Source organism: Enhydra lutris, unplaced genomic scaffold (genome assembly GCF_002288905.1).
Source record: "Enhydra lutris kenyoni isolate GAN:26980312 unplaced genomic scaffold, ASM228890v2 scaffoldscaffold1, whole genome shotgun sequence".
Classification (NCBI taxonomy): Eukaryota; Metazoa; Chordata; class Mammalia; order Carnivora; family Mustelidae; genus Enhydra; species Enhydra lutris.
Genome location: NW_019154085.1, coordinates 98,197,628 through 98,210,426, shown reverse-complemented (window position 1 = coordinate 98,210,426; position 12,799 = coordinate 98,197,628). Strand labels below are relative to the sequence as shown.

The window sequence follows — 12,799 nt, the reverse complement described above, 5'->3', positions numbered from 1 at the left end:
AAAATATGAAAGAAAATTGACTTAGGAAAAAACGTACAGTTTATAGTGGCACTAGCTGCTTAATTCTGAAATACAAATTTCAGAAAACATTTGGGATCATCAATATTTGTTTTTCAGGGGACCCAAGTTATAATTTTCTCAAGGATACAATCTGTATCTTATTTCATGTTTTACTTCCTTAGAGGGATTTGGATAACACCAATTTATAGTGTGGATATAGGTGAGTATGTAACCTCCGTTCTGGGGTAACCAGATTGAAATATTACATTTTAGGTCTTGATTCTCTAATGCAAGATCTACATAATGGCGAGACTCAAATCCTCAATAGTGAGGCCTTTTGAAGTTTATAGAATGACTTTCGTGTACTTTTCTATCAGGCAGTATTCTAAGCCATTGGCATGCTTTATTTAATCCTCACAATGACCCTATGAAATTAAGAGCTCTTATCATGCCTGTTATAAAGATTCAAAAGCTGAGGTAGAAAGATGGGCAGTGACTTGTCCAAGGTCACTAAAACCCATAATCTCTTCCCCATCTACAGTGGCCTGTCTGAGACAACTCAGCTACCCTTAAGTCCCGCAGCAAAAAAAGACTTTCAGTGGCCTTCAAGGCTTTGTTAAGATGTTAAGCAAACAGCTGTTTTTTTCCTCCCTTAATTTTAAGATATACCTTCTCGTCACTCACTTATAAATACACTTGGTTGCTCATTATAAATAATTTACATTACACGTACACATTGCAGTGAAAGTTCACATACTCAGGCCATGGGGCCCTTTAACCTCTAGGACAGGTGACTTTTGGCTTGACTTTTAATCTATTGGGTTGGGTGGTTATTCATTTGTTGTAAAAACTTGATGATGCTGTAGTAAAGACCTCTTTTCTGGTATGAAAATCGTAATTCTATGAGTATTTTTATTTGCTGACCAACCAGAGGAACAACTAGAAACTAGTATTAAGGAACATTCTTTGACTTGATTGACTACAGATGAGGGAGAAACAGACCCGTGGAGCACTCCTGTCTCCTGGTAGAGGTAGGACTTCACTCTCCAGCCCCCATGGGCTCTTTACTGAGACCGTCTGAAACACTGGTCTGTAACTCTTGATTCCTTGTAACATGTCCATGGTGCTAAAAACTGTAATACTTCCTTCCAATCACTCCATCACTTTACTCTGAATCCCACTTGTATCGTTTCATAAATTTACTTTCTCTGGGGATCTTTCTACTCTGGAGAAGAACCAATTTATATCATCCTTAAATCATCGCGTGAAACACTAGCTACCATTGGCTGCAAGGGGAGCCAAGAAGTGTGTTATACCAAGTCTTAAAATGCTGTCCATGCCTTTTTAATTTTAACATAACATCAGAGCTATTTTATCATGAAGGATTTAATAAGTTTACCTTTTAAACTAATGGACTATAATGGGTTCCTTAAATTTTGCATGTTAAAACCCCTGAGATGGGAAACTTTCAATTTCCCCTTAATAACTCATCACTATCAATCAGATTCTTTTAATATACTACACATCAATGTCGCAAGGAGTTCAGAAGGAACTTGTACCATATTCCTTCGGATGTTTCAGCCACAAGGAAAGGCTAGTTTATTTCTGAAAGGTAGTACTCAAACCAATTTCATTTTATTTCCCTCCACAGAAGATACCTGATATTTAAGCACTCCCATAAAAGATCTACCCTTAGATATTTCAGAATGACCTGTTTCTTAGAGATTTCATTGGTTTCTCTCTTGCCAGAGAATAATTTTTTTTTCTAAGTAAGTTTTAAGTCTGTCATGGTGCATTCAGTGTATGTTTTATAATATAATATTGGTTTTTTTCATAGCCAGCAGTTAAATATTAATAGTAGAACACATTTATTGGATCATTTCCCTTCCAATTAAAATGTAGCACTAATAATGATAATAGTGATGATATTATAACATCAATAATGATAATGGCAATGCTATTATAAGATAACAACATTGATTTATTTTTGGTCCTTCTGCAAAGGTTTGCATTTATCTAGGTTTCTAAAATAATAAAGAAAAGGATGATAAAATACAAGTTGATTCAAAGGTCACCATAATGTAAATAACAATGCTTTCTGAAGATTCCAAGTTTAGAGAAAGCCATGAAAAGAAATTGTTCCCTGAATATTCCACAGTTAATCACAATCTTGTGCCTAAAGTCCTCCCACAGTGAAAGGTCTACACAGTGCCAAATACCAGGATGTAAACTCAAAGATCTTTTTAAAAATTCGTTTTTTCAAAGATCTGCTTTCAAACAAAAGAAAGATCTCCTCATTCATTCACAGAGTTGGCACCATGCTAAGTCATGAATGGTGTGGATTAGCTCCTTCTTTAATGATTTAAAGAATCTGTTGGTTCCTTTCATGGGCCTACAACCTCAAGTCAAACAGGGGAATAGAAATTGTCAAGTTTCCTTTATTTCATCTTAGCCACAGTGACCATTCATATGGTAAAGTGGATTTGCAGTGACAAGAGAGGAAACGGATTTACATGCATGGTTGGACCGCTGATACAGCCCTTCTGCTCTGGGCGGCTGGAGAAGGGAGCGAAAACCACACTTAGAGGCAGAACACACCAGGATAGTGTTTACTTCAGCTACAAATTCATCAATTACCATGCCCCTGAGAAGCCCAAGATTATAACATGCCATGCAATCAGGGGATGTGGAGCACAGAGCCTCCGGGAACGAACACTTCTGTCTATTCTGTTTTGACTGTGGGCTCTGCATAGTGGTGCACAGATCCCGCCAGAACCCGGGCATCTGGAGAGAGGGTGGGCGTTGAACCATGGCTGGTGGGGAATTGTTCACTGAACACACTTCACAGAAATTGGCTAAATGCTATCAAACCACGGAATTAATGTAAACACCAATCATAGGATTACGTATACAACAGTTGGTGCAAAATCAATAGGAAGGTGATGGTGTAGCTTCTAAAAACAGGCGTACTCGATTTTAAAGAAATCCGATCAGAGAGAACAACAGAAAGGAAGAGAATTGAGAGCAGAAGAAAGGAGAGAAAAGAAATAAGAGAAAGAAAAGGAATAAAGGGAAGGAAGAAAAAAAAATATAGAATCTCTAGCAGATATGTTGTATACCTCCTGCAGTACCATGCATCAGCTCTAGGGAAATTGAGGGTTTATGCGAAATACAGAAATTTGTCTCAAAGCCACTGAAAGATGCTGAGTCTTAATCGTCTCCCATGCAGCTCCCTCATGGGCAGGAAGCACTTGCAAAGCTAGGAGGAGAGCCCAACTAGGCTTGTGTCTCTCTACCTTAGGTATCCATGGGAGGAAAGGTGCTCTTGTGGTCTGGGTGCCCCTGCTGGTGGCAGCACCAATTGCTAGAATCCATTTAGAATCCCAATAGCCAGTGTGTTATTCTTTGGCTATTGCCCACATAACTAGCTGTGCCCAAGTGAGTGAACTTCCCACCATGACCACCTTCTCCTCCTTATTAGAAAAGGCTTCCTACTGACTTTTCTTTTGTAATTAAACTGCTAATGCTAAGTTCTGAGGAAGTCTCATGGAGTATATTGACATCAGTTCTGCTGTCAGACAGTTCTTAACCCAGTTTCACCACTGACTTAGCTCTGTTACCTGGGGCAGGTTACCTGCCTTCTCAGTGTTTTCCTAGGTAGGAATAACAACATTCACTTCTCAGGAGATACCTACATTTTTTTGCTCTCACATACTATAAAACTTCTCAATTATTCTCCTCGACTATGTATTGAGTACTATCAATGCACCAATTGATTGATATTGGACAAAGTAGACTTTAAAGCAAAGACTATAACAAGAGACAAAGAAGGGTGGTATGTAATAATAAAGGAAACAATCTAACAAGAAGCTATAACAAGGGGCGCCTGGGTGGCTCAGTGGGTTATAGCCTCTGCCTTCTGCTCAGGTCATGATCTCAGGGTCCTAGGATCCAGTCCCCACATCAGGCTCTCTGCTTAGTGGGGAGCCTGCTTCCCCCTCTCTCTGCCTGCCTCTCTGCCTCCCTCTCTGCCTACTTGTGATCTCTGTCAATTAAATAAATAAAATCCTTTTTTAAAAAAAAAGAAGCTATAACAATTGTAAATATTTATGCACCCAACATAGGAGCATCCAAATATATAAAACAATTAATGATAATGTACAAAAAGTTAGGCACATAAAAAAGGGGCCTTCTTTTGTTTGCAGATCATCTCAGAAACTGGGCAAGGGGAAAGGTCAAAGCCAGGCATTAAGAAAGTCCATAAAAAATTAAGGTGAAAATATTTGCTAATCATATAACTAGTAAGGAATTAATACTCAGAATAAATAATGCCTATGACTTAATGAAAACCAAATAGCCAGATTAAAAGCTGGACAAAGAATTCGAATGGACATTTCTCCAAGGATGATATACAAATGACTAATGAGCACATGAGAAGCTGCTTAACATCACTATTCATTAGGGAAATGCAAATCAAAACACAATGAGATATCACTTCATGCCCATTAAAATGCCTGCCATTAAAAAAAGCCAAAAAACAAAAAAAACAGAAAAGAACACGTTTGTAAGAATGTGGAAAGATGGCTGGAGAAAGAGCTCTAATTCTGACACCGTCTGGGTTTGTTAATATGACTCGGCAGGGAGTTCCTGCTGATCAAATACATCCTTCGAATGGCTCAAGCCAGCTTGCTTTGGATTTTCTGCCGTTTGCAACTGAGAGTGCTCTCACTATTACCACACTTAAGGAGGACAGCATGTACTAGGAAGAGGGAACCATACATGCAACAGCCCAGAGGCCAAGAAACCAACGCCCGTTCTGTGTGCACAGTTCTGTGAGAGCAGTGAGTAGGTGTGGGAGTGATCAGGAGAAGAAGCTAGAAAGTGTCTAAGAGCCCACATTTTTAAGCCAGTTTTGCTCTGCCAGAGCCACTGTAATAAAATGCAAATGTGATCTCAGAATTCCTCTCCCTTGCTTAAAATACCTTAATGACATCCCAAAGGTTTTAGGATGACGTTCAAACCCATTAACTTGGCACCCAAGGCTCCTGATGACCTGCCTCCTTCTCTCTTAAGTTCCATTTCCCACATCTCTCCCATGGGTACCCTATGCTCCAGAGAAGTAGAACTACTTATTGTTTTCCAAACATGCGTGCTGTTTCACGCCTCTGTGCCTTCGTTTTACATGCATTACATCACTGACTCCTCACCAGAGCCCCATGAAGTGGACATTATTGTCCTCATTTTCCAGGTTGGGGGAAAAAAAAGAGTGTAAAAAATCTGAGGACTATCAGAAGCCACAGTCATTAGAAAAGAGAGCTGGGGTTTGAAGACATGTCTGTTGACACGGAAGTTCTCATTCCTTCTTTGCTCTCATCACTCGACCCAGTTCTTCTGACTTCTGCCCCCATGGATCTGCATATTTCCCAGCCATTCCTTTTAATGAAATAAATAAAATTCCAGGATTTCTGGAGTGGAAGCTGGAAAGATGCTTATGAGTCAATTCAAGCTACTTTGCTACTAAAATCAACACTTGCGTTTTCTTCATTTAGCTCACAGATACTTCCAAGCATCTGCTTTGTGCAAGGCAACAAGCAAAGGGAAGACACTACTGGGGTGAACAAAGCTAGCCACAGCCCTTGTCTTCACAGCGCTTATGGTAATCTACTCCTTCAACCCGACTCTCACTGTGAAGGCTTCCTGGCTACATGTGAGAATGAATAACACCTTTCTGCTTTCATATGCACATGGAACTCCATCATTTCTGCTGCTGAGGGAATATCATCAGCTGCATTATTTTCAACTAGTGCTCATGAGTTATATCAGAGATTAATTGATCAGCTAAATGGGATAAGGTGCAGAATAGACTGGGAATAAATCAATGAAGGAAATAGTGTGCTGTGTCTTATATAGCTGGGATCAATCGTGTTACAGCTCACTCAGTGAAGCTCCAGATTGCAAAGCAGCCTGCTTGAAAGGGGTCATGAACAGGGCAAATCGCTGATTTAATGACATATGAAATTTTCATTGCTTTATTTATACTCGATTTCTCACTAAAGTGAACAATGTTTCTTAAGAGTACTAATTCTACAGGATCACAAACTAGGAATGTTTTCTTTTCTTTTCGTTCAGACAAAACTGATCACCGCTCAATAGGCTCTTTGTGGAGAATGAAATACGTAAGAATTAAGGGGGAAAAAAAAAAGAGAAAGAACACAAACCACAAATTGGGCACCCACAGTCCACTGGGGGGGGGCAATTTTGTTTTAAGCTCAAATCTTTAAAAGTACTGTTAGAAAATCAAATAATTATACCGTAAATATTATTTGATAGAAAAAGTTCATTGCGTTATGGTAGAAAAAGCTAATGGAATTACGCTAACAAACACTGTAATAAAAAAATTAGAAAAGACCGTTGAGAAATGGAAAAATTCAAAGGGAAATTCCTAGTATCAAAAAGCACCGTTTGTGAACATCAACACGGATCGGTCCTTCCTTCCCCAACAAGAGCCTGAAGGGGTCTGGAGATGAAAAGCTGGCGGCGGGCCCAGCTGGGCTGAGTGAGAAGTGATTAAGGCATCACGTGAGGGAAACTGAGCAGCTGGTCCCATAGCTGGTGGGTGAACGGTGCTCGCTGTCCCACGGCGCCTGCAGAGACGGATGCTTGCTGGTGCCCACAGAAACCTCTTTGGGCAGGCAACCCTCACACACCTTGGCTGCCCCTCATGAGCAGGGGCTTTTTCTGCCTTGAAAATGTCATACTTGGCAAGAGACAGTCTATGAGCAGAAAAAAGCCACTGTTCCACTTCAGAAAAAAAGACAATTTTTTAAAACTGCAATGGCCATCAAAAATAGGCTCATTTTTCTTGTGTTGTACCCTGGGCCCATAAAATAGTTTCAGAATTTCAAAAAGACTCTATTGTCGATGGGAGTTTTGTTGCAATCAGCAACCGGAAGTGAGGATAACTTAAAAGGATTTAATTTTGAAAAGGCCCTAAATCCCCAAATTAAGAAAATATGAAACGTTACTGAGAGCTCAATCTCTCCTTTTATGTGTGTGTGCGATGATCGTGTTTATTCAGTGAGTCACACTTAAATGCAGCATGTCCAATCCTAAAATAGTATTAATTCGTTTAAAATTACATGAAATTTCCTCTTATCAACACAGACCAATAAAATACAAACAGGCGTAATTGGTGGAAGGCAACACTTAATAGCTAGTGCAGGTTAAACCTTCGGTGTGGATCGGATTACAAAAGGTATAAATGACAGCTAATCTCGAAGCCTTACATTTACATTAGGGATTTTATTTGACTAATCTTAGTTATTACTTGAGTGTTAACCGGAGTAACTTAAGAGGCGGGAAAAGCCATATCAAATCACGTTAAATTACACGGAAGCTGGAGAGGTCTAATCAGAATTGAAGAATTAACACACACACACAAAAACAAAACTCTGAAATATTTTCATTACAGGTGGAAGAATGTGAGATAGATCAGGATGGTTTTTTGTTTGTTTGTTTTTTTAAAGCCCTGAGAGGAAACGAAGAATTAGTAAGAACAAGGCAGGGATAAGACGGCACCTTGAGATTCAGAATTACATGATTCACTTCTCATATCCCCACAAATTAATTAGCTGTGTCTTAGACATAACTAGTTGTTTGCTACTTTCAGGGGCTGGTTAATTCTAGTCCAAAGGTCATCTGTTACAGTCAAGAAATGACTTTGTCCATACTGACATAACCAAGTAGAGGAGAAAAGTTATAAATATGAAATTTCCTGACTATCAGGTATTAGGCTCTTTGCATGATAGTAACTACTAGGCTTTAAATCAAGAACTGGGTTCTATCACTAAGAAGTAAGCCACGGGGGGTGCCTGGGTGGCTCAGTGGGTTAAAGCCTCTGCCTTCAGCTCAGGTCATGACCCCGGGGTCCTGGGATCGAGCCCCGCATCGGGCTCTCTGCTCTGTGGGGAGCCTGCTTCCTCCTCTCTCTCTCTGCCTACTTGTGATCTGTCTGTCAAATAAATAAATAAAATCTTAAAAAAAAAATAAAACCACTGCAGCAGAAAGAAAAATCAACAAAGTAAATGTCTTTCTTAATAGGCTGAAGTTACACTAACCTCTTAACCTCTTTAAAAAAGAAAGAAAAAGAAAAAAAAAAAAGAAGAAGAAGTAAGCCACGGGGTGGGGGGGGGGGGGTGGGGGCGGAGATTCACCAAGACAAGTTCATCTACAATATCCCCTTTGTTGTTTCTCATGGAGAGGAGGCAAAGTCCTACATGTGATTTACAATTGTTTCACAGTTTCACATGTATGAAATATACTTGTCTCTCTAAGTAGAAGATTTCTATCCTTCTCTTAGATTTCTCCATATGTATCCATAGTGCTTAGAATGTGTTTTGTTTTGTTTAAAGTAGGCCTCACTCACAGTATGGAGCCCTGACTGTGGGTTTTAAATGCAGTGGGAAGAAACACTGGTTCAGAAGTCAGACTGCCTGAGGATCTAATTTCAGTTTCATCACTTAGGCACCAACTGATCTTGAGTAAGTTAGTTAAATAAGTTGAGTAAGTTACTCTGTGCCTCAATATGTCCATTTGCAAAACAGTTGGAGATGATACTATCTATTATCAAATAATCTATTATCAAATAATGCTATTTTAATAATACTATTTAATAACACTATTTTAATAATCTCTTATCAAATAATAGTATCGACTCAGAGGGTTGTTGTGAGGATTATGTGAGTTATTAATGAAGCTGAGAACAACACCTGATACATGGTAAGCATTCTGTAAGTGTTGCATTAAAAATAGATTCTTTGCCAAATGACCAAATATTTCTTTGCACCTATACCAATTAACATTATTTAGAATTGATGAGGTTTCCCTAGCCTAGACGTGGTTTGAGAATTTGTTAAACTTAGAACAACTTTTTTATTCTTTGAGATAAGCCAGAGAATAAATAATAGCTATGACACATTTACCAATCTTGCATGATGTTTTGTAATTATTTATTACTTGCTGAAAAACTCGAGTGGGCAAAGGGAGGAACAAAGCAGTCATGTTAACATCTAAACCTCATTAAAGTTTCATCTTCTTTTAAAGTCCAGGAAGACAAATGAGTTACCAGAAGAATTTCTTTTCCTCTGAAAGGCTTATACAGATATTTGAACATAAATGCTGAAGTAAGTTAAAAGGGATTTCCTAAATGGCCAAATGCCACAGTGGTGGTGGTAGGGGGCGGTGGTTAGACAGGAGAACCGAAACAGCCAAATTATCAGTCTCGGGCATAGGTTTCAGTGTCTGAGATGAATTTGATATTAGACTCTTACTGGGACACTTTATTTGAAAAAGTATGTAATATGCTAATTTTTGACATGAACATTGAAAAATAGAAGTGATTATTAACTTATTAAAAAGGCAAATGAGTAGATGACAAATCAGATTGAGGGAAATTATCCTTTTAAAAAATAGTCATGTTAAAAAATATACCAACAATTAAAAAATATACCAATGATTACCTAGCATGGAAGATACAGTAAATGATAACAAATGGCCACAAATTTTTTCATTTTTTCTTATCTCTGTATGTTTGTTTATCCTTTATAATGGGACTTTGCCATCCTTCCCATCAAGATACATGATCTATTTCCAACCCGTTAAATGTAGACTGGTCCTGTGACCTTCTTTGACTAACAAAATGTAGGAGTTGGGTCATGGGACTTCGATGTCTTAGACTTGACTGGCCTTGTAACTTCTGTTCTCACTCCCTCATATCGCCATAGGAAGAAGCCTAGTCTCGCCCAGTAAAAGATAAAAAGGTCACTTGGAGAAGACGTGATCCATAGCTGCTGAAGGCTTCTAGTTCAGATAGCTGACCCTACCACCAGCCATCAGCCACGTGACTGAGACCATCTTGGATAGCTGCCAGAAGGCTGTTGTCACACGAGTGGTCCTTACCAAGAAGAGCATGGAAACCACCAAGACCAAATTGCTGGCCCACAGAATCATGAGCAAATAAAGTCATTGTTGTCATTTAAAGTCATTTAAAGTTTGGGGTTAGTTTGTTATACTGTAATAGATAACTGATAACAGATGATGTTCAAAGATCTTAAAATGAAGTTGAAATTAAGGAACTATATATAGGCATTCGAAATGAGTCAAAGAAGGAAAAACACACAAAACATTTCTGTTGTTTCTCCTATGACTGTTTGATATAAAGTATTTTCAAAAATGACAATTCAAATGGAGAATTCCTGGCTCTCCATGCAGAGGTAACTGGTTTTGCTTGATTTGTGTTACCTGAGCCAATAAAAAAGGTAAAATATAAAATAATACATGCTTCATATTTCAAAATCTAAAAAGGATTTTGGGAACACATTTTAAGAAAATAAAATACATTGGATCTTTTAGGCTTATGAGAATTGTTCTAACTATTTTGTTGAGGGAAAGTATTTATTAAGGAGCAAATGTACATGTCCCTCCTTTATTTAGCTGAGCACACTTCTTCAGTCACTGGGAGCAAGAATATGAAGGATCTGTGGAATTTTTCTCCAAGGTCCTCAACAAATAATTCCTTCAGTATAGGGGTAAATTAGGCTCAATGTGTATCTCATTTCCTCTTGATGGCCCTCATCTTTGTTTTCTACTTCTTTTTCCTATTATTGGTCCCTATGATGGCTTTGTGATGTGTCAACCTGGGTAGGCTCAATCTCATTTCCCAGAATCCCCTTTCTTGTCCATTTCAGAGTTACAGGGAAGGTTCCTGGGAAATCTGAAAGGTGGAAATGAAGCTGTAGCCATTTTGTAGCTCACACACGTTGTTACTGATACGCTAATTCACCTGGTTGGCATGGAGTAGCAGCTGGTCTGCAACTGCCCGTTCTCTGGATCCTTCCTCACTTTTTCTGACTCCTGAGCCAGGTATGTGTATTTAGCTCTGGGCCAGAGGGCCCTTTCAGGAGACCCTTGAACCCACGGTCAGAAGCAAGGATACATGTTTTAGTTCACAGCTATGGAGTTCCAGCTCCCAGCTGTGGGCACCAGCCTACCTCCGATTTTCCCTTTCTGATAGTCTGCCCTGTAGACTTCCAGCTCCAGCATCAGATGCAGAGACAGCAGCCTTATGGAGACTACCTAACCAGCTCCTACAACTGCATAAGCCAAGTCCCTAAAACAAATACACTGGTTTTGCTTCTCTGGTTGAGCCCTCACTGACACAGTCATTGTTTTGACCATGATGACACTGATTAGGTTATCTCCAGTCACCTGGTTGGTAGATTCTCCGTATCTATGGAGAAAAACCAAAGAACTGCCAAGAGACTATACAAATGGCTTAGGAATTTCAAAGAGAGAGATAATGACGATGATGATCAAGACTCTAGATAGATAGATAGATAGATAGATAGATAGATAGATAGATATCACACACTATGTGTAGGTTCCCAATGCTAAAGACTTATTTTGTTTTACCAACAACCCTAAGAGTCATAGTATTATTTCCTCTCCCTCGGTGCTGTGCTTAGAGGCTCAGAGGGATTAGGTAACCTGCTAGTAAGTGGGAAGGTCAAGAATTAAGCTCAGACATTCTGACTCCTTGATCTATGTACCATGTACTATTAAGTACTATTCCGTGGCATCAAATCAACCCACATCTAATGGTTTTCATTCTCTGGTTACTCAGCCTTCTAGAAACCTTTCATATGGGAAGCTAGCTTATGATAGTTTATCAGGAAGCCTCAGTGCTGTTCCTCATTTCTGATTTTGTCCCTAACTGGCTCTGTAGTCTTGGACAGGTCATGACAACTTCGTTATTCATAAAATGATTTCGATGTTCTCTTCCAGCTACAAAAAAAGTTCACAATCCTATAATGTTCTGGAAATGACATTATAAGGCCTTTGAAGGAAAGCTGCTATATACCCTAAAATCGGGTCATAAAACCTGCACCTATGAATCTGACTTCCTTGCATTTGCTTCCCACCACTTCCCATGTCAAAAATTCCTCTGTAGCTCCCTATGTCATTATAATAATGGTTTTTTTTTTTTTCATGCATGAGGACCCCGTTAAACTCTGTCTCGTCTCACCTCTTTCTCTCTCTCACACATACACATACACGCACACACAAGTGGACAAAAAGTTGTGAATATCCACATAAGAAATGTACTTTGAGTATAAATTGAGGAAATATATGGTAAAAGGCCATGCTACATTTGGTAATGCTTTTAAGAGAAGTCAATTTTATTAATAATAAGAACATCTGAAAGCATTTGAAAAACATGTTCACTCTAAAGGAAAAACTGCATGGGGTTATCGATCTATGGACGTCTTGCAGTTACATTTTCATTTCTCCCAGGGCTCGTGGAGCACACATGAGGCAAGTTTTGGTGAGCTCCTCACTGTTATTCATCTATTTTAATTTTATTCAACTTACACTCTTAATGTAATTATTCTCATGAAATACACGTTAAAAATCAAAAGAAGGACCGTTATAAATGCCACAGCTTTATCCCCTGTAGAGTCACTGCCTATTTTTGTTGTTGTTTGTTTTGTTGTTGTAAATCTGAAGATTTGGGGTATTATAAAAGCTTCTGATCAGGAATGTCAGGTCATGTCTTCACCACCTTTGAGCAAAAGACTTTCCAAGAGTTAAAAAGTCAGGAATCAGGCATCAAGTTAGAGACAGGGAAACAATAGAGGGTGTAAAAGTAATTTAGAAAAAATTGGATAATCAGTCCAAGATGAGTAAGAGATGACCACTTTCACAGGCCAGAGACAAAATCAATGACCTTAAGAATTTGGGC

At 38.9% G+C, this 12,799-nt stretch overlaps 1 protein-coding gene across 1 annotated transcript in view; it reads right to left on the bottom strand.

Annotated features, from left to right (window-relative positions):
* Window positions 1-12,799, bottom strand: part of LOC111140922 (NCK associated protein 5) — a 784,669-nt gene that overhangs the window by 191,090 nt on the left and 580,780 nt on the right. The gene's annotated exons all lie outside the window — the stretch shown is intronic.